General features: G+C 44.8%; 1 protein-coding gene across 3 annotated transcripts in view; it reads left to right on the top strand.

The window, feature by feature from the left end:
* Positions 1 to 4,392, top strand: part of LOC119539706 (sine oculis binding protein homolog) — a 153,603-nt gene extending 149,211 nt beyond the window's left edge. For all 3 annotated transcript variants that reach the window (XM_037843415.1, XM_037843416.1, XM_037843417.1), the window contains one exon: positions 3,066 to 4,392. The gene's annotated coding sequence lies outside the window, so the exon portion shown is untranslated. The remainder of the gene's footprint in view (positions 1 to 3,065) is intronic.
* The last annotated feature ends 18,019 nt before the right edge of the window (positions 4,393 to 22,411 follow it).

Genomic DNA, 22,411 nt, shown 5'->3' with positions numbered 1-22,411 from the left:
CTTTGCGCGTGTGTGGTGAGAGGGAAGGAAACAGCACAAATTGTCTACTTTGCCATTCTCTTAAAATAAGCTCGGTGCGAGGAGGCTTTCAGAGCAGCAGGAGTGGGGCTGCAAAAAATAGAGTGTGGTGCAGCTGCACCCTTTAGAACTTTGGGGGAAAACACATATTATTTACCAGACAATAATAGATACCAGAGAATAATAATGATTATTACAGTGTTTGGGATGGCAAATGCTATAGTTAAGGTTCCAGAATGGCTCTCATTATAATCCCGTTTTCCCAGTCTCTTATGAAAGCCTTGAAATGTTCTCCAGCGAGGCTGGTGTTGTCCATATTTTGGTCTCTGTCCAAAGGTGATTTGAATATAAAGAAACTTATTTGAGAAATATTCCTCTTTTTATTTTTATTTTTTGGTAGTGATTACATGGCAGAAAACAGCTACATCACTGAAAAAGCATTTGCCACATTCTTAAAGAGGTAATTCAAAATGGTGGGGTTTCCCAGTCACTGGGAGAAAATGTTAAACAGCTTTTTCTTTTCCCTTTTAAAGAAAGAAGCCAGTGACCCCTATGACTGCAAGTTTCAGACCTTCCTCCACTGCCACTTCCAGGCTGTTCTCACTAAACGCTAAATAATTGTCCCTGGAAGACACCACCCCTGTGTCTTAGGATCCACTTGTCATTTCCACTGCTCCTTCCCAATCCTTTATGACCTCCCATGGGTGGTGGTTCTTGGAGCTGTTGTTCCTGTAACCCTTCTCTCCATTGTCATTTATTTAAAAAAAAAACAAAACAACAAAACAGTTTGATTCACACACTATACAGTCCATCCAAAGTGCACAATCAGTGGCTCTCAGTATAAACACAGAGTTGTGCATTCACTACCACACTCAATTTGAGAACATTCTCATTGCTCCAAAAAAAAAAAAAAAACCCATACTCCTTACACTCTGCTATTATTGATGCTTAGCTTTGGTATAGTGCCTTTGTTTGGTGAAAGAATACTGCAGTGTTACTGTTAACTACAGTTTGCATTAATTGTATTTTTCCCATTTCCCACCCTATTATTAGCACCTTGTAATGGTGATGTACATTTGTTCTAGTTCATGTGAGAACTTTCTTACATTTGTACAATGAACCAGTCATCATCCAACAGGTTTTGCTATGTTGTAGTCCCATGTTTTATCCCCTCGCTTTCCTTCTAGTGACACACATGACCCCAGACTTCCCCTTTCAACCATACGCACACTCAGCTCTGTTAGTTACACTTACAATATTGTGCTACCATCACTTCTACCCACTTCTAAACATTTCAGTGCTTTTCATTCTTGAAAGAAAGAAGTGTGGGTGAGTGGGGGAAGGGGGTAGAGAAGGAAGGAAGGAAGGAAAGAAGGAAGGAAGGGAGGGAATAGAAGGAAGGAGGAGAGAAGGAAGGAAAAGAAAAGTCAAGTTTGAGCTCTTTATTCAGTGAAAAATATCCACATTTCCAAATCTTGACCGTGCCAAATGAAAAGGTTTCCATGGCCTTGTAATTCCACCCCCACTGCATATTTGTGGTGTTTTGCATTTTCACTTTGGTTATTTAATATACATATTAAATGCACACAGATCTGGTGGCTTAATGTGATTTGGAGAACTCAGACATTTCCTGTCATGCACATTCAAATTTCCAAACCTTGTTTTTGGCTGATTATTGTTATCGTTACCATTAACACCAGGGCTTGGATAGCAGGGTTCAAAGCCCAGGCTTCTACTTACTCCTCCCCATGGGTGCTCTGACCTTCTCACACTTATTTTAAATTCATGTTACAAACACCCTGAGCAAGTCTCCAGGTCTCTTTGTGGCCTCCCTTTCTTCATCTTTAAAATGAGGAAATTGTCATATATTACCTCTGGGGTCCCTTCAAGCTCTCAGTTCCATCACCGCTCTGAAATTATTTGTTCATTGTTCTAAGGATAATCCCAACAGTTGTAAAGATGTTTAGGTTCTTCTCTCACCACCAGAAGCCAAATTTTACCCACTCACATTTCCAACATCCCCATTTATTGGCAAGGGAGAAGGTATTGTTTTGGGAGCATGGCTGTGGCTTCTTACTCATTTAACAAATGTTTGTTGAGTGCTTCCAATGAGCCAGATGCTGGGTATAGAGATGTGAGCAAAAGAGACACCGTCTCAGAGCTCAGAGACTTTGGTTGGCTTCTTAGTGCTGCTTAGCAGGAGTGACGGTATCCTCAGGAGGCTGTACTTCAAACCGAGGGACAGGTGGCAAGTAAAACAAACCAGCAGCGATCAAAACCCAGAGCCTAATGTGCGGTGCAAGTGGGGATTGGAATCCCCCAGAAATATCCTTTCCTGGTGAAAACTCCTGGCCAGACCCTCTGCCTGGGATTCCAGGGCCTGGCTGCTTTATGGTCGTCCAGGCCCCTGGTGCTGGTTGGTTTGGGTATGAAAAGATGTGACCGGCTCACCATTGACAAGCAAGGCAGGCAAACAGACAGGGCCAAGCATTCCTTCCAGCCCCACTGAGAACCTCCCCTGCCTTCTGCAGGAAAGCTCAAAACAGAGGGTATACATGTCGATGGTAATTTTTCAGTTGCTAAAATGTGAATTTCACAGCCTTCCGCTTTTGCAGCAAACACCAGGCAGTTAGGTGGAGTTCAGGGGTGAGGTCTGGAGCTGCAGGGTGCCCTGGTGACTTTGCCTGGCTTTTGGGTAAGCTTGGGCCACTTGAAGCGTACAGTAATTTGGAGGGTGAAAGTTGCTCAGTGGCAAAGGATGCTGTGGTCTTTGGGTGAGGGCGTGGGGCACCGGGTTCCTTATGGTATTCCAAAAAGCAACTCGAGTTTCATTTCCCCACACAGAGCTGGCAGGGCTGGCCCTGAGCCGAACCGTGAGTGGAACTCAGGACAACATCACGCCCTGCTCCTTTAGGCTGGGGGACCCATCTGAGGTCCGAGTCAATGGCCCGAGTGTGTACCGTTCTCTGACTCAGGTCTGGGGGTTCTCCCCAGCTGGGGATGGCTTGGTCCAGTGGGTCTGATGGGCCCTTCTCCTCTTTTTCCAGGAATGCTCGCTCACAGGGTAACTTGCATGGAGAGAAGGCGCTGAGCAAACATGTCACACCATCCAATGACACCAGCTGGTCAGCTCACCACCCCCTCTGGCTAAAACTCAAGCAAATAAAGCCGCTTCCTGCCATTAGCACGTCAGAGGAAGTAGCCCTCCCTCGGTGGCTCCCGAGCCCAGAGAAGCCAGCACATCTTGGACCCACCAAGCCGCTCAGCCTTCCTGCTGCCACCATCTCTGCTTCTCCCCAGAGGAACTTAGGGATTTCGCCCCTGATTTTAAAATTAAAAATAATTAAAATAAAAATGCCACCACAAGCTACAAGGACCAACGTAGGTATCTCCCCACTCCATCTTCAAGGCTCAGAGGTGGAGGCTGGAAGATGATATGGATTGAAAACAAAACCTTTTTAAAAATCTTTTTAAAAACTGCTGTGGTTTTGCTGCTACACTAAGAATTGTGATTTGCATTGTACGGTTTCGGACCTATACTGTTCACGTTTTTGACGGCGGAGAGGGGTCTTACTGGAGTCCCAACACTTCAGATTCATCTCTATCCTGCCCAGGATGCACTTTTAAATGAAGAGTTAGAATATTTTATTGGCTAATATACTTTTCTTGTTATTTTTACAAAGGCCACCTTTATCCTTTTTAATGCCATATTTTCAGTGTTACACTTTTATGGCTTTTAATTTTTGATTTGACAGATGTAGAAGCAGCATGAATAGTTTATACTGTGGTTTTTCTGAGACTGAATGCCAAGAGAACTTGGTCAATGTTTATTCTTCTCAGCTTTCTCTTTAAACTCCCCTAAATAGCGCCCCATTTGGGAACAGAGCAAGAGTGTTGAATTGAAGACCAAAATGCCCTCAAGGTGTAAAATAATCCGAGGGGGAATATTTGCTGGGCGTCACGAAAGACTTGGATGAAATTTCAACCCCGATGGTTTTCAGTGATCCAGGAAGTCAGTGAGACAATCTCTCTATATGCAGAGCCCTTTCATGATAATTAGAATGGTATGGACAGACCAATGAAAATAAGAGGGAAAGTGAGAAAGCTCGGCCATGATTCTGTTTCACAGTTTGCTTTCTCCTGTCATGGTTAAGAGAAATGTGCAATTCGATCCTCAGTCAGTGGGTGGAGGATGATAACAGGGTAGATTTACTTGTGTGCACTTGTACAGTTGTAGCTGCGAGTCCAGAAGTCTTCTACAGCATGTGTACTGGCACCACCGAGTCGGTGAGATAGTCGTGGAGTATCCCATTCTGATGAGTACAGACAAAACAAACAAACAAAAACAAAAAACAAAAAACAAAAAACAAAAAAACAAAAAAAAAACAAAAAACAAAAAAAAGAGAGAAAGAAAATATAAGAAAAAAATCAAAAAAAAGAGAAAACTTAAAAAAAAAAAAAAATCAAATCACCTTGTGATTCAGTGTATCTGTTTACTAACTCCAGTAAAGCAATTGTCCCTCTGGATGGGGTCCAGGTGCCCCCTGCCCAGCAGGCTGTGGAGCCGGCGGCAGGAGGGATGGCGGCTGTGGGGCGGGTGGGAGTGCACAGCCTCCGAGCACCCCTGGGCCCTGCGGATGCGGTGTACATACTGTATTTCTATATTCTCCTTTGTACAGAGTCACTTAACAAGTCAAGCTACTGTTTTACAGGTGCTCCTTATTTATTAGAGCTGTGAGAGCTTGGGGGGACACACCTGGCGAGTGAGCTCGCTTTTTAAAAATGAAATTTGGGGGCAAGGGAAGGGAGGTGGGAGGGAGGGGAAGCTCGCAAGCCTGGGAAGAGATTTATAAAAGTGAACAAAAGGAAAAAAAAACCTCCAGCAACAAATTAAACAAACAGGCCCCAAGACCAAGCCCACCCATACAGGAAGAAGCAACCCCCAGCCCACTCTCCACCCCCCATCCCGGGTGCTCATTTTCCTGCTGGGCTTCCAGCATCTCCTCTCTCCCTGACTGGTGTCAGATTCATCAAACAAAAATAAATCTCTAAGAAAAAAATGCACTTTCATGTGCTTATTTTGATTTTCTCATTATTATGACGATTGTTGGTATTTTCCTTGTAACAGAAGGTGTTCATTTCTTTCCCCCAGGGAAAGTAAGATTTTAAAAAATGAAGCTAGTAGGTTTTAAAAGATGGCGAGATATAGGGTGACACCAACCGTAACTTGCTGCAGTCGTGCTTCTCTGCAAACAAGAGCCCCCTCCCTCCTGATCTGTCTGAAGGTCCGTTTCCCAACCACGTCCATGGCTGAATACACACGGTTGAGCATGAAATGAGTTCCTGGGCCTGTAGACTCTGTAATGTCCCTTCCCAGAGTTCTTACCAAGTCCTGTGCTGTTTTGGCTCCAAGGGTCAGGGTCTAAGCCTCAAGAAGAACAATCTAATGGAGACAAAGCTCCTCGGTAGGTTTCATTCACATCGATACACTGTCTTACCCCATGGGCCAGGAGACGGGTTTGTTTTAGCTTGACATGAATGGGATGGATCAGTCTGTTTTTTTCTTTGGTACCTAAATTAAACATCAGAAAGTGTCTAAGGTGAAAAGTATATCCATACCTCACTCTAGTCAAAGTAGATTTAGTCCATTCCTGTTTTACATATGAGCAAGCAGAAGCCTAGAAGTTGGGTTGACTTGTCCAAAGTCCCACACTGAGTTTGTTTAACCTGTCAAAAAAGAAATGTTCACTAAACCTAGGAACCATCAACAGTTTCCACTGAAGGACCAGCCTGTGGATTCTGGAGACCTGGCTATTTTCTTTCGGGGCGCCCGAGGGAATCGTGGAGGTCTCTCAGTGTGGGGTTATGCTTATGACAGAACGCCATCTGAACTCCCCAGGCCCAGCCCACGAGTGCAGGGATCCGGGGTACTGGGCTGTGGGTGTCTGGTGCAAAGCCCCTGATGGCATTATTCATCTGGATGTGGCCCTAGAGACGGTCATCCAGGATATTCATTTTGCTTTCGTCCATAGTCCAAGATTGTCAAGCAAACATCTTGACCCTTCTGGAAACAAAAGATACCTTTGTTCTGACATGAAAAGACTCTGTGGCATCTCATTAGACTTCAGCACACTTTTTCCTCCTTCTCCTCCTCCTCTTTGTCTTATTATTCCCTGATTGCAGAGTCCTCTTGGACAATCAAAACCACATAGAAAGAGAAGTAGAAAAAAATGGCAGAAACAGCCACTAGCATGCGTTGAACATGTGTATTTCAGCTTCATTTAATCTTCACAAAAACTCTATGAGGAAGGTACGATTATCTTCCTTTTATTACATTTGAAGAAACCAAAGCTCGGTGAGTTTAGTAATTGATGGTGGCCACACGGCCAGTGGATTGCAGAATGGGATTCAAACCCAGAGCTTTGGTGCCAGAACCCAGACCCCACGTCCAATCTGGAGAAAACTGTTGACATTGTCAGGAAGAGTTGGTTGTTTTGACTTCCTGTACATTTGTGGCCATGACTTAGTGTTTTCCTAAAATGGGCCTCATTTTAAACTAAATCAGATAGATGGTTGAGTATAAATGGCTATTGCCCACCACACCTTATTGGATATGGGGAAGCATTAAAGACACTCAGCGTTCTGAGAAACGGATCAGGCAGTGACTTTGTTTTCAGTTTTCCAACGCCCCCCTGAGCACAAGGCCCTTTGCCTGATGCCAAGGGGGACCCTGAAAAGAATAAAGCTCACAGCCTTGTCCAATGGCAAAATGGAACTGTGGAAAAGCTGGATCACTTCTTGGTCTCACAAGAGATCTCTCTGGATGTTTTCCAGGGTTTATGTAACTAAGTTGCACATCTGGGGCCCAGATTGACAGCTTTGCAAAGCCACCCTCCCCTTGCAGGGTTCCCCCAATCTTGGAAGGGCAGCTTGAGCTGCAAGCAGCCTATGGGTTCCGGGTCATGCCGTCCAACGGCACAGCCAACAGCCAGGGTGGAAGCCCAGGAGCAGAGGCACTCAGCACTCACTTGGGCTCCCTCGTCTTCTTTGGCTGCCTTTTCTCCCCCAGAGGCTAGATTCTTAGCTTCCTTGACCCCCACCAGCTTCAACAGGAAGCCCACCCTGCAGCGTCTCGTCCTGCTTACAGCTCTTCAGTGACTCCCTGTGGCCTGCAAAGGCAGGGCCACGGGCCTCTGCAGCCCAGCCTGCTCCTCCTGCCAGCCCTACCTGCGCTCCACCTGTCCTGAATTATAAGCTGCTTCCTGACATCCTGCTTTCTTTCCCCTTCCTATTCCTTTGCACATGGAGTTGGCTGTGCCTCAAATGTCTTTTTCTCCTCTTCCTTCAGCAATTTCTGCAGCCTGTCCATACTCGCCCCAACTGTTCAGGTGACACTTTTTCAGGGCCCCCTTCTTCCCCCTCCCCTTTGGAGGCAGGCACCCCCTCCATGCCAACTTCCATCCTCGTGTTCATCATACTCTGCTTATTCAGCCACTTGCATGTCTGTGCCCTTGGCTAACCTGCAAAATCCCAGAGGATATGGACTATGTTCTATCTCCCTTATATCTTCTAGGCCCAGGGAAAGTCCTATTTTATTTTAAAAATAAAATTAATAAGCATCCCCTTCAAGGCTCAGTTTGCATGCTGCCCCTCCATGAAGTCAAGCCTGATTCCCCTGAGGTGCAAGTCACCACTTCTCCCTCCAGTTCCTGTGGCTCTTGTTTAAGCTGAAGAGAGGCCACTTTTCATACTGTCCTGAACCAGTCTTCTCACATCAGCTGGGCTCCCCAAAGGCAGGCACTGTGACACCCTCCTGACTTTGCATCCTTGAAGAGCTTTTTTCACTGCCCTTGGGACTGAAAATGTTTGTTGAGTTGAAGCTCTTTTATCCTGCTTGCCTGATGACAGAAGAGAACACAAACCGAGCAGTGTGCGGCCAATCTGGGAAGACGGCGGTTTTGTTCCTTATTTCTGGTGCTCAAGGCACAGAGAGGCCAGTGCCACTCCCCATTTAGCCAGTCCGTCAGCCCATCTTTCATGAACAAGGACAGCCCTGAGGGCTGGGAGCTACACAAAGGGATGAGACTCAGCCCCTGGTCTGTGTTTCTGTGGGTACAGTGACCCCAGGGGGCTGTAGAGATTAGATAATTACACTTTTTACCCAGAAGAGTCCTAGAGATTAGATAATTCCTCGATGTTAGGGCACATTTATAAAGAACATTAGAGTTTGTCTTCCATACCCAGGAAGTGCCTCTTGTTCTCTCTTCTTGGTTACAGATGGTATGAACAGTTGCCAGCAGTATATGAGAGTCTTCTAGTGAGAGGGGGTCCTCGGCTGACAAACAGAAGACAGCTCATGGCCATGAGGTGCTCACTCTGAGCAGGGCACTGTTCTAAGGACCTTTGCAGGGTCCACTTATTTAATTCTCGCACCAGCCCTGTGAGGGAGGAACTCATGTTATCATAATCCCCATTTCATAGACAAAGAAACTGAGGCCTGAAGGGGTTTTCTGCCCATGGGGCTACAAAGAGGCGACAGAACTCAGCAGTGGACCCGGGGTCCCCACACCTCCTCGTGATGCCAAGTGCCCTCCGCACCTCCCTCGGCCCAAGACGCGTGGTGGTTCAGGCCATAGGTCAGAGTTCAGATTGTTTACTTAGCAGCTGAACCATGCAAGGGAGGCATCTTTGAACTTTATGCTGTTTGGAGAGAGAGAAAAGAAATTGACTGCTGCTTGTCCTGACACCGGGTTTTGGACAAGACCAAAAATATGACTGTCATTATGTCTGTAGGTAAACTTTGAGGGGGTCTTGGAGGGGGGCCTGCACCCAGTAGCTCAGACAGGGAAAAGAAAAGAGGGGTACTTTGGCACCAGATTGTATTTCCTGGGGCAGGGAGAACGAGGATACACGTGGGCCAGGGGCTTTTGTCCATTTCGTGTTGTTCCGATTTTTGGACTGCAGGCTGTGGGCCTTCTCCATGACACCTGCATAGAAGGGAGAAGGGTGTTAAACAAGAGCAGCAGCAGAGCTGCTGGAGCCACATGGGCCCAGCACTCAGGGGGCCACAGCCAAGCCTCACAGTCCCTTTTGGGCAGGGCCCCCAGATCCCTGGCCCAACCACTGGACCAAATAGGTAGGTTGAAAACCTCAATATGCCAGGCACCATCTACTCAGACTCTCCCAGTCAACTCTCAGCAAACCAATCGGCCATGCAATCCCCACTTTTTCTTTCCTTTTTTTTTTTTTTTTTTTTTTTTTATGAGGAAAATGCAGTCCATGAAGTTTAAATGCTCCACTCACGTCCCTCAGCTGGCCAGGAATAGAGCCAAGATCTGAATGCTCTGCCCTAAGAGAATGTTCTTATGATGATGCCACAGCTGCAGAAACCCCAGCATCAACTCAGGTCATAACTGAGTTTGAATCTGAATCAGCCAATGAGACTCATGCCTGATGGAAATGGATGATGGTCTCCTCCCACATCCATCCCTCAGGCACAGCTGGACCAAACCAGCAGACAATGAATCCCCCGAGAAGGAATGGATACCACTGCTAATATTAATAAACATTTATCCAGTGCCTTCTCAAAGCCATTCTGTTGCATAATTTCATATATACCTCATGAATATCCTGTGGTGGGTACTGTCATTATCTCCATTTTACAGATAAGAAAACTGAGTACTCAGAGGTTAGGTGAGTGGCAGAGCCTGGAGCTGCTTCTAGACAGTCCGATACCAGAGCCTCACTCTTAACCAGCACACTCACATTTTGGCTTCCCCCTTGCATGAACAAAAGGGGCATTCATTGAGTACCCCCTGTGTGGCCAAATTTTACACCAGTCACTTTCACATATGCAAGCTCATCTTTCACATATGCAATCTCATCAACCCCAGAAGTGATATAGAGGAGTGCAAAAATGTTTCCCATCTCTTAAGTTATAGTAAATATAGAAGGCCCACAACTTCTTTACCTAACAAACCTCCCATAAATCTCTGTCCTGAATGACAATAGGAAAGCTCAGGGGGGTACATGCTGTGGCTCTTTCCTCTATTTATTTCCACTCATCTGCTTTCCTCTAACCAGACTGGGAGCTCCTTGAAGACAAGGACCAGGGTGAATTCCTCTTTGCATTCCCAGCACCTGGCAGGTAGCCTGCGCTCACTGTCTGTGTTCAGACCGAGCTATCTGGTGTATAGCTCCCAGGCTGCTGTGCCTTCCAGGCTGCAGCAGTTGAGTCCCTTGAATCAATGCCACATCCTTTATTTCCACCAAAACTCCCCTATTCCCATTTCCTGCTCTGGGCTTCCTTCCAGACCTTCTGCAGTTGCAACTATTGGGGAGTCTTGGTGTCCTGGCAGTGGGTGAGGGACCACCACCTCCACTGTGTGGACAAGGCCAGTACCTGGAAGGACACTGGAAGGGCAGCATACGAGGGTCTCAGCTAAAAGGTACCAGGTCTCAAGATAACAAGGAGAACCTCTGATCATTTCCTATCTACTACTTCATGCAAACAAATCACATCTCATTTAAATGTTCCAAATAAAATAATTTCTACTGTTAGAAAAACTATATATATAATAATAATTAAAAACAAACAAAAAAAAACAGCTCTGGAAGGCATGCCTTTTGACCTTGTAAAGGAAAGGAAGGTGGATGCCAAGGTATATTTCACCAGAAACTTTAGACCATGTGGATTTTTTTTTCTTCTTTCTAGATTTATATAAACAACAGAGAAAGATTATTCAAACTAAAAACAATGAAAATAATTGCAGGTAGAAAAAAAGAGAAGAGTTTTATAAAACAGCAGCACCCAACAGAGGCTCTTTTTATTTCACACTCCACAGCCACCCCTGGTCCTCCATCTGCATGGCGACCTCCCTCCCCAGGCTGCCCCATTTGGCTCACAGTGCCTCCTTCATGTATAGGAGCTGGATTTAGGGCTCAGGACCTAAGGCCAGGAATGCAACAAGATACTTTTATACTTATTGATCCTTTAAAAAGAGTTTGTTTTCATGAAACTTTAATTCACTTTTTTTTTTTTTTCTTTTTTTAGCTTTTTAGCCTAACTACTACACATTTTATCCCTGTTCTTTGTGAAATGCTAATCCAGCCTGGGGTTTTCATTTTCCGGGTGTAACTTTTCAGAAATTGTATATCTGCATAGCAACCCAGAGAGGACTGCCTATGTCATGGTGTCACATGTCAGAAAGATGAAAAGGACTCCAAATATAAGCTCTCCACAAACTTGGCCCTCCGATTCTGGGGCAGAGAGCTCCTTGGCTTTAATATAAATGGCAGAAGAGCCATTTCAGGGCCAGTGAGGTGCACACTGCTATCTCGTCGATGACAGAAAACCACACATGACCTCAGCTCTGCTTGGGGGAGACAATCAAACCAGAAACAAAGGTCGTATTTTTCTCCCCATCTCGTCCCTGCCTTCAGCTTCCAAGTGCAACCTGAGCCTGGATTCTGAACCCAGTGTCCAGATTAGAGATTGTTGACTCAGATTTAGTGGTGAAACGTGAGCCTGTCTCTGTTGATGGCAGACCTTGAAGGAGCAAGTTTACTTAAGCCAAGAGAGAGATTGTATGTCAGAGGAGAGCCTGGCTTCTCTTTATCACAAACTTCCTGATCTGCCTCTGTTTTAATAGTTTCCACCGCCACCACCAAATCGAGGGAGGGAGGGAGAGAGAGAGAGAGAGAGAGGAAGCTCCCCAGCTCAGTTCCTCTCTTCAGTGTCATAAATCAGGAAATTAACAAGTGTGTAACTGGCCTTTGCCCCAGTCAAAGACAATGAGCTTTTTGTGTTCCTTCCCCATGGCCAGCACTTAACATAATCAATGGAGTGCTCTGCTCAGAAAGGGTAAAAAATGGGGCTTGATCTAGCCATTTAAAGGATATTTCCCAATACTCAGGCACATGGCTTTTACGAGACTCAAACATGGCTTAGAAACTTGCCTTTTGGTTTGAAGGCAGGTCATTAAGCGAAATCATTACATTGCTTTCCCTGTCTCTCTCTCTCTCCATTTTCACTTTGGCACCCTCCCAGCTTTTCCTTGGCTTCCAATTTCATCCCTTTTTTAGATTCTCTGTGCCTTCAGTAATTTATGTGCAAGATATTTTCCCAACCTCCAAATGTTTTTCCATTTGGCAAACTGTATCCCGAAGCCTCCACACAATGTAACCGTAGAGTTCATTTAACTAGAAAACACAAGCTTGGTTAGCAGAAAAGCCTAAACCCAGCGGACGTCAGTGAACCTGGGTGCCAGGGACGCTACAGACTGGGGATGCAGTGGGGGTGGGTGGCAGGGAGAAGTGCCTTTTCCAGGTTGCCACAGATGCTTGGCTTCAACTCTCCTTGTCTCTGAAAAGGAAAGAATTCCTTCCAAGCTCCTTTCTCGCATAGTTTTTGGAAGCTTCGGGGCACCATATGGAGAATCATTTCATGATTCTCCTGATGGCTTTTACGTGAGCAGCTATAAATTGGATGGTTTCCTGCAGGTCTGATATCCCTATAGTATTTGCTATGGATTGTTGGGAATAGTCGCTGACTATGTTAATCCTGTGCTGTTCTTAATAGGAAAGAAAATCCAAGTCCCCCCTTCCCCTTCCTGATAGGGGAGATGTTACTCCGGGAAATGGAAACTGGGGGTGGGGTAGGGCATGTCATAAAAGCCCTTCCAATGGATCACTGGGGCGATCTGCCCCTATGACTTTTTCATTCCAAATCATGGATTTAGGCCTAGGGCAGGAGTTCAATCTGGTGCCTCTTCCTAGATGCTGTGCTGCTCAGTTTCTCCCCCAGGACACTAAATAAGCCTGGCTGGGCTGGGCCACTCTCTGAGATGCACACGAGGCTGATGGGCTGGGTTCATGTCCAGTCACTCACAAGAGATAACTAGACAGCACGCTGGCTTCTGAAATATGAGCTCTATTCATTGAGTAACTGGCACTTTTTTTTACTTTCAAAACAGTTGCAATGACACAAACTCCCTATATTTTACTTTTTCAAAAGGTGGAATGCTCTTTGAACTCTTGACTCAGTAATCTGCTGATTTAATAAGCAAATCAAAGGCAGAGAGTCATTCTAACAAGGATAGGGCTGTGGGTGAGTCTTTTTAGAGGGTTTATTTTGCTTGCATACCATTTCCTAAACTCACTGAATTCCTTGGGCATTCCATAGGAGAGCCAAGAGGGCAGCACCTGATTAATTGAGCCAGCATACCACCTGTGAATGAGGAAGCAAGTCCTTAAACTGTTTTCCATGCATGTCCATAAAAAAAACAAAACAAAACAAAACAAAAGAACATGAAAATCATAGTACTGAAGAGTGATTGGTTCTGGGAACTCACTCACTAGGATGTATTTTTAGGCTTTTGTTTATCTTCTTTGATTGATAAAGTAATTATCAAAAAGCGTTAGAAAATAATAGCCAACTGGTGAGAAAAGGAACAGTTGGAGGAAGCAAAGCAATGGAGGAAAAGCATCCACAGATTCTGCTTCAGGCTTCCCAATGAAATGCCATGAAAATTCCGCTTCTCCTTCTCCTTTCGCTTCTTCAAGGGGCTGATCAGGACTCTGGTGGCTAAAGCCCTCCCCCATCACACGGGATCTGATTAACTCCCCGAGAAGGGCTGCTCCAGTGTCCCCCACCAGTTCCCTTCCCCTCTGCTCCCCTTTTCTCCACCTTTTTCCACTCTAAAATCTGCCACAGGGCAAGCAGAATCCCAGCAGATGTTTGTGTTTTATGAGCCAAATAGGAGCCTAAAGGATCAACCAAATAGCAGCCCCACTGAGAGGTGGAACCAGGCCATCTGACATCAGGAACACAGAACAGGGCCCGTCCGGCAGTGCAGGGGCTTCCAGGGAGCAGAAGGAGGCCTAGATAATTAGCTGGCACAGCCTGCACACTAGCCCATCCCACTGCCCTTCCGAAGAGCACACAGAGGCTTTTAATGGCAGCTGGGGGTGGGGGTGTGGGGGGTCAGGCAAGACCCTTCCATGAATCCATATCGCTGGCTGGCTGTCCTGGCCCACGATGGCCTCTCTTCACGCCAGAGTACCATGTGGCATCCTGACTGTAGCTCCCGGCGCAGCAGCGAGCTGGAGGGTAAGGACCACTGCCACTGAACTAGCTTGGAAGCACCATGCTGTCCAAGTAGACAGTGGCACCCCCACACCACCGTGGGGCCAAATGAGGAGACTGGACAGAGCATGGGTGTACAGATGGGAGATGGACATTTACTGCTGTGTGCTTTTGGCTGTGTTGGTCTTTTACGTCTCCAAGGCTTGGTTTCTCCATCAAAGATATGGAGATTATAACACCTACTCTTAGGGTTCCTGCCAGAATTAAATGATTAAACAAGGCCAGTCCTGGGCCTCGTTGCCCTCAGATGCAGTCCATGACTTTCCCTGCTCTGCTCTATGAGAAGAGACTGGGGGGAAGGGGTTTCTTTCTTTGTCTCTCTGCCCCAGGTGGCTTCTACAGCAGCAACTTCCTCTCCTCCTGGTCTCCAGCCCCCTCTGGAAGCTCCCATAATGTCCCTTCAGCCTGACGGTCACTCACGGTCCCTGTCCACCTCAGCAAATCCATCATTATAACCAGTTCTCTTCATTGAGCTCCCTTGGTTGTAGATGCCCGAAATTCTTTCTGTTTTCCTCGGTGATCTTGGCTGATAGTGAGTGAACGTGTACACATGTAGCACACCGAGAGGGAAACAGGCTTTCTGGAGACACCATGCCATAAAGTGCAAGTGGGGGTGGGCTGCTCCCCGTGTTTTTCTCACCCTGAGCATCAACCAGCTCCTGGACTTTAACCATGAGCTCAGGATCTTCCTGAGCCAGTTGTCAATTTGAAACAATTTCCAGAAGTGCTCTTTAGCTTTGGCGCTTTATGAAAACTGAAAAAATGGGATAAGAACCATGCAAATCATTATCATATATTAGTTTAAAAATATGTACCATAATAAAAGATACCCAGTGGGCTCCTGATGTACCTCCCACCTACTCTTCACTAAGGAACCTTTAGGTATTGGGATTCTACGTGTCTAGACTCTCCTCATAGGTTCTGCTCATCTTTTTCCAGGTCTTCTGCTAATCCTGTTCCACACCAGGTAGCCCTTTGCTCATTTCTGGATCTTACTCTCCGTTTCAGCATGTTAGGAGTTATCGATCCCTGCACTATTAAACAGCCTTAGCAGCTTTACTAGCCATGATGCTGCTTGCTCTGCCTGCCACCAGTTTTGCACTCCCTTTTGTCTGCATTCCGACTTTTGGTTCGGCTGAGCTATGGAGATGGGGATGATTGCACTACACTCCCTTTGGTAAGAAGAGTCACTTCCTGAGTGGATTTTCCCCTTGAGCAGAGAAGAAGGCCTGGCACTTCCTCTGTAGTGTTAATGATGAGCTCCTCCTCCCAGCCCGGGGCCACCCCTGCTCAACCATTAACCCAACACTGTGAACTGTACCGGCTAGGAAGTGCTTTCTTACCTGTCAATTATTATATTTTGTGGGCCACCACTGGTTGGGTTATTGATCAACCTGCTTCTCCATGTGGGGAGAACTGAGAGCCCAAGATGCTCCTTGGCAGCAATTAAGTCTCAAGTTCTAGACTGAAGTCCCGAGGGAGAGGGGCAGGGACTGAGGAAGGGAGGACAGCAGTGCCTTTGCTTGAGGGGCATGTTTATTCAATACATCTTTCTCCCTCCTCATCTCCACAGGCAAAAATTATGTCATTTCATCTCAAACTGACAGGGCTTGAAAAGCATTCTTCATGGGCAAGGCTACTCGCCTCCCCTTTGGCTGCCTGAATGCCATGTCATTCCTACTGAAAGTGTAGTCACTGAAGCTACACGGGGGACTTGAAATCTGTGAGGTGGCTGTGCACAGAGTAACCTGTGGCAGGGATGCTTGGCATACCAAATCCTTTCCATTTTCTCTCCTGCCACTGTGGAATCGTCCCTCTCTTGCACGTTCATAAGGCATAGCATTTTAGAGCTGGAAGGGACTTCACTGTTCTGTAGCTCAAGGTCCTCATTTTTGCACAAGTGGGAACTGAGGCAGAGCTGAGAACTTGTCCAATGGCAGAGAGCTAGTGAGTGGAGGTGTCAAGGGGAGAAGCTGGGTCTTCATGGACTCTCATTCAAGGTCTCCTTCCAGCAAAGCGTTTGCTGCCTTGGTGGGTGTCAGTTGGGTTCCACAGGTGCTCAAAGAAGATTAATGGTATGCTGGTAAATGATTAACTATGGGCTGTCATGGTGGTGGTGGGGGGGGAGGAATGTGTGCATTTACTATATATAAAATATATATTTGTAATATATAATATATATTATAAATTTTATTGATAAAAGAATGTGTAGCACAAAATTTACAAATAATAATAAAATATTCAACACTCTGTACTAGAAATTCCCAAGAGCCAATTGATTCTCACAGACAGTTTTCATTGATTTTTGCTGAATTCTTGGACCTGTACTTGGTCATAACTGATGAATGAGTGTAGTTCCAACATGAATGTTGAATGATATTTTCTTGTATGTTAATGTGTAAGACAAAAGTGATATCATGGAGATGTGGGTTGAAACTTGGCTCATTCATCAATGATGTGAGCGGCTTCTTTTCTAAATTAGACATCAGTTAGATAGATGATCTAAATCAGGTAAAAGTTTTCAAATGCTGGAAGAATAATTTCCTCAATTTTTTGTGCTGTTCACAATGTAATGGTTACAAATATGAATGAACTTTTAAATTCAATCTGTGTTAACATTTCCCATCACTCTTAAGTCTAGTGCAAAACAATAAATCCAGCCCTGATTTGTATCATCTGCTGATTTCTGTGGTGTCAATACTCCCACCTTGACTGATTTCAAGCTACTGACGTGATGGATGTCACTGGTGGGGTCAGAAGAGATGTGCAGTAACATATCATAATTTAGTAATTCTACTCTACAGATGTAATAGATGCAAATAACCTCAAGAGCCTAGATAATAGTATAATGTAGTAAAATAATTAGGTAGTAATGAGTTTTGACTGCTTATTACCTTCATTTTAAAATTTAATTAATTGTAAGTGTATATAATTTGATTTTTAATAATGTATGCATTTAACAACTGGCTTACAAAATGCCGAGCTACTAGGAGCTGACTCTAGCACGCCACTGGCAGAAGATGGTTAGGATAATGCTCACCCCCAGCTTTGCTCCTTCCCCAGGTACGTCCAAGGCCACTAGGTCAAGAAGACCAAGCTGATGACCACGTGGGTAAGAAGACATGGGCAGAACTTGTGCTGGGGGGTGGAGGCTGGATTAAGAACCCTTTTGATTGTATGTAGTAGGTAACCAAAGTTATTGGGGGGGGGGGCACATATTTCCAAAATCTACTGAAAGTAAGCAGTTTTAAATATTAGTTAAGGAAGTTCAAAGGAAAAAGAGAGAAGGGGAAAGAGGAATAGGAAGGAATAATAACTATGATGTTAAAATGTCCTTTACTAAGAAAGTAATTTGCAGACACAAAATTGCAGGCCTGCTTTTGCGGGAACTCCAGGACTCGTGGCTTCCACGGCCCTGCCCCAGGCATGCAGTGGTGGACACGGCACCGGGGCCCCTCGGGCATTCCCTTTTGAGGGCCTGACCTCTTACTTCTCTGGAAGGAGAGGATGAGATTACCAGAACTTTGGATCCATTTTTGGATCAAATAAAAACCGCAGGCTAATCCTTAGTGTGTTCTTCTCCTCTTACAGATGCTGACCTCACTGGATGGGTGGGGCTTCGGATCTCTAACAGTCCCAGCCCTGGGATGGGAGGCAAAAAGTCACATGCTGCTCTCGGGGTCTGCAGGGCCCCTCCTGCTGCCCTCAGCAGTGCTCTTTGCGCCCTACACGTCTTTCCAGACTCTACTCCAGCATTGCCTCCTCTGGAAAGGCTTTTGGCTACCCTTTCCCACTCTTTCTCCCACAGCTCCCTGTGCTTGCCTCACCTCCAGCATTGGTTGAATTTACTCCATCTTTTTGCTCACTTTCTATGTTCCCAACAGGACGGTGGGCTCTTTGAGGGAAAGGATCTTCTCTCGTCAATGCTTGGTGCATAATAAGTCTCTATAAATCTTATACCTTAGATTATTTTGTATAGTGATTCTCAAATATGTGTGCATATGAATTACCTGAGGAATGGATTAAAATGCAGATCACCAGGTCCCAGACCCAGACATTGTGAAATCTGCATCTTTAATAAAATCATGTGATTCTGATGCATATAGTTCACTAACTATGCTTTGAGAAATACAGAGTGGTTCAAACTTTTATCATTGTACAGGCAGGGAAACAGACAACTAGAGATTAAATAACCTGCTTCAGGACCCTTCACTACTTAGTGTGGTGGGAGATCATGGTGCTTTCAGATGGAACCATATTAAATTCTTATTAATCTAATTAGACCACAGCCATGCTGGTGATTACTATGCCTTTTTGAAATATTAAAAATAACTTTAATTAAAATCATTGCACACCACATTTTAAAACTGTGACAAGCCTCTCTAAAGTTAGATGCCTCTGTGACTGGAAGAATTAGATTTGGAGTGTGTTGTAGCCAAGATTTGAACAAGTCCCTGGTGATTTCTGCCTCTCGAGTGTTATTTACCTCAGTGGCTATCACAAGAAGCTGTTTGCCACACACTCCATGTCTAGCAGTGTCCTCTGACCCCCTTCTGTGCCCCAGTTTGTGGCACATAAAGGACCATAAAGCAGACCCAATGTTCAGGTGTCTGGTTCATGCCTGTTTTTATGAACATATCCTCATTTCATCTGTTGGTTGTCTGGTGAGTGTCCTGAGGGTGGGTTCCTCCCTTGGGCATCAGATATCACCTAGAGGGCCTGTGACTGTCACTGTGGCCTGCCAGGAGCTGGGCAGACACCCACGGAGCGTTGTGCCAGCCCCTCAGCAGCCCTGTAATAGTGGGTTCCGGAGAGGGGGCTGCCAGGAGAGGCCAGGAAGGACAGAGGAGGGAGGTCTGGTCAGTCCCTAGCAGGAAGCATGGTAGACAATGGGCAGGAGCTGTGCTTCTCGGCCACAAGGTGTCAGCAGTGGGCTGGCCAGGTGCTGCAGGAATGCCCCTTTTTGGTTGGGGAAACTGCCTTTCTTGTTAATAAAAGCATGATGATTAAGTTACCAAAAGACCCTCCCTTCGTCTTGCCCGTGGACTAGTCACATGTCTCTCCCTTTCTTCAGATGAGTAAACCTGCCGCTGTTGGGCATCTTGACCGAGCGTGAACTGCAGCTCAGAGAGCCCCACCCAGGTGGGGATTCTGGATAATGCCACAGAAAGTAATGATGTAGGGGGTCCATGGAAATAGAATAGTGCTGATGCTTTTCAAAAAAAAAAAAATCTGGATGTGCGTTCTGTGTCTGCTTACTAGCTGTGAGTTTGAAGTCTGGCTTTGCTTCTCCATCTGCAGAATGGTGTTTCTCCCATCTTTCAAATGGCAGTCATCACAGGATGGTCATGAGATAAAACAATTTGCAAAACATGAGGTACTATCTTCACGTTGGTGCCGTTGTTGGGGTTTCATCTTCTGATCTGAGCGGTGTCACAGAGCTTCCTTCAGACTTCGAGTTGCAGAAATTTAAGCAGGAAGAACGGAACAACTCTTCTTGGGGCGGGTCATATGCCAGCCGTAAACTCCCCGTCCAGCCGGATAGATTCATCGTCCAGCTCGATTCTTCCTGGATGCCTTTCCATGGCTTGTTTCCAAGTGGAAAACTGGCAGTGGATGTTTGCTATTCCTTCTTCACTGAGCCTACTTTTCCATATTGGAAGAAGATGAAGTGCACATTTCAAAATGTAAGTTTTTCCTGCAGGACACTATCCCCAATGCTGGGGTGATGGAGAAAAATATTAGATGAAGTCAGGGGATAACTGAGTAACATACTGGTTTATAAACTCACGGAATAACATGAAGGCAGTTTTTCCACTGGTGGGGCTATTTATTATGTCCTGGCTGGCCAGACCCTAGAGTAGAAGAAGATTTGGTCTCTTAGCAATAGAAATAGCAGGAACTAATTTTCTCTATTGCTCCTCTTTCAAAACACAGAGGTCAGCTGATGTTGAAATTCAACCCAGTAGTGGGCCTGGCTCAAGACCGACTTGCCTGCTTATTACTCTATGGGGTGAAAGAGGATGGAGCACAGGCTGCGTATCCATGAGCTGATGACAAAGAAGCGATGAGGCTGTTGTCACTGATCATTGTTCTGTGGACCTTTTCCTGTGGCTCATCCCTGGATGGAACTGAAGTACTCTGAAAATATCCCATGAAAAGCTCTGCTGGGATTTCAATTGGAATTTCACTATTTTATATATTGATTTTTGGATGTGACATCTTGATGATTGTTCCAATCCAGCTCTTGAAGGGCTTAGGTCAATGCAACCCTAAGACCAAAGAACATGCCAGGCAAAGTGTCAGACGTGAGTTTATTAGGACTTGGTGGCAGCTGTCCAAGGAAAATGGAATTAGCACTCTGCAAGGGTTTGGACAAAGACATTCCATAGGGTATGAGAACAGAGTTTCAGCAGCATCTCATTACACAGGGGTCTGGAGGTTTGTTATCAACAGTGATCAGGGGAGGGGAGTATCAATACTTTGTTTACAAAACCATCTGTACATACTTTCTTCTCTGAGGAGTTCTGATGAGCTTTACCTTTTGCCCTGCTCACTCGGGCTGCTACATGCTGTGGGGCCTCATTCCCCATTAAGGAGGGGGAGCTCCGGCCCTGGGTCTTCACAATGATATAGAGTTTTTCCATCCATGAACATAGTTTATCTTTCTATTTAATCAATTTCTCTTTTATATCATTCAGTGAAAAATTTTGTTTCCTTATAAACACCTTGCACATCTTATAGTGTATTCATTCTGAGATAAGTTATATTTTTATGGTTATTGTGATGGTATCTCTAAAAATATCTACATTTTCTAATTGTTTGTTCCTGGTATATAGGCAAATATTCGTGTGTGTGTGTGTGTGTGTGTGTGTGTGTGTGTGTGTGTGTGTGTTGATATTATACCCAGCAACTTGGCTGAAGCCTTACTAGCTTTAATAGCTTGTCCATTGCCTTGGATTTTCTAGGCAAACAATCCTATCATCTCAAATAGTGCAGTTTTAGTTTTTCCATTTTTATTCCTGATATATTTTATTTCTTTTTCTTCTCTTGTGATGCTGATTAGCATTTTGAGGTCATCATTCTAATTCTATTTTGAAATAATTTTAGATTTACAGAAAAATTGCAAAGAGAGTTCCCATATCCTCCTCACTCAATTCCCCCTATTAACATTTTCCTTAATCATGGCACATTTGTCAAAACCAAGAAACCAACACTGGTACATTAGTATTAACTAAACTCAAGATTTTATTCAAATTTCACTAGTTTTCCCTCTAATGTCCTTTTTCTGTTCCAGAATTCTATCCAGGATCCCATACCATGTTTAGTCTCCTCTGGTCTATGACAGTTTCTCGATCTTTCTTTGTTTTTTATGACCTTGAGAGTTTTAAGGAGTACTGGTCAGGTATTTTGTAGTACGTCCTTCAATTTTGGGTTTGCCTGATGTTTTTCTCATGATTAGACTGGGGTTATGTTTTTGTGGGAATAATACCACAGAGATGAAGTGCCCATCTCATCACATCATATCAGAGATACATGGTTCATTCTAGCTTCCCTTCCTTGCTTATCTGTAACTTCCCTCTCCAACAGTGGGAAGTCTAGCTCTCACCATCTACCATCCATTAATATTCCACCATTACACTTAATGTATTTTTTTTTTGATAGTTATCCTTTATTATGTTAAGGATGTTTCTTTCTATTCCTAGTTTGTTAAAAAATAATCTTAAGACTTGAATTATTAAGTTATATATTTTAGGTCAATTTTCTATTGAGATGATAATGTGAAACATTAAACCCTCTTTGTGTTTCTGGATCAAACCCAACTTGATTACAGAATTTTAAAAAAATATTTGTTTGAAGTACATGATATTGCTGTCTTTGTAGGCCAAAAATAGTTGAACATTGTCAACCTAATACATTGGTGGATTCTGTTTGCTAATGATTTGTTTAGGATTTTTGTGTGTATGTTCCTAATTGTGAAGATTGTTGTCTTTAGACAGAAAGGAGATGAGTAGGACAGAAGACAAAGGGGAAGGAGTGTTGACTTTGCTGGAGAGGGAGAGGAGGCATTTTGGCTAATTCATGGTGAATCCCCCAGTCTACAAAACAGCTGCAAAAACTGCTATCATTTTAATATTGAGATCTTCCCCACAACCTCTCATGCTATCCACACACATCCCATAGAATGGGGGAGGGGAGAAACCACAAGCTTCACTGGGAGATGTCTCTGTGCTATTTAAGAAACTT

Source organism: Choloepus didactylus, chromosome 7, assembly GCF_015220235.1.
Source record: "Choloepus didactylus isolate mChoDid1 chromosome 7, mChoDid1.pri, whole genome shotgun sequence".
Lineage (NCBI taxonomy): Eukaryota > Metazoa > Chordata > Mammalia > Pilosa > Megalonychidae > Choloepus > Choloepus didactylus.
The sequence above is the reverse complement of the archived record's forward strand: the minus strand, read 5'-3'. Positions and strand labels throughout refer to the sequence as shown.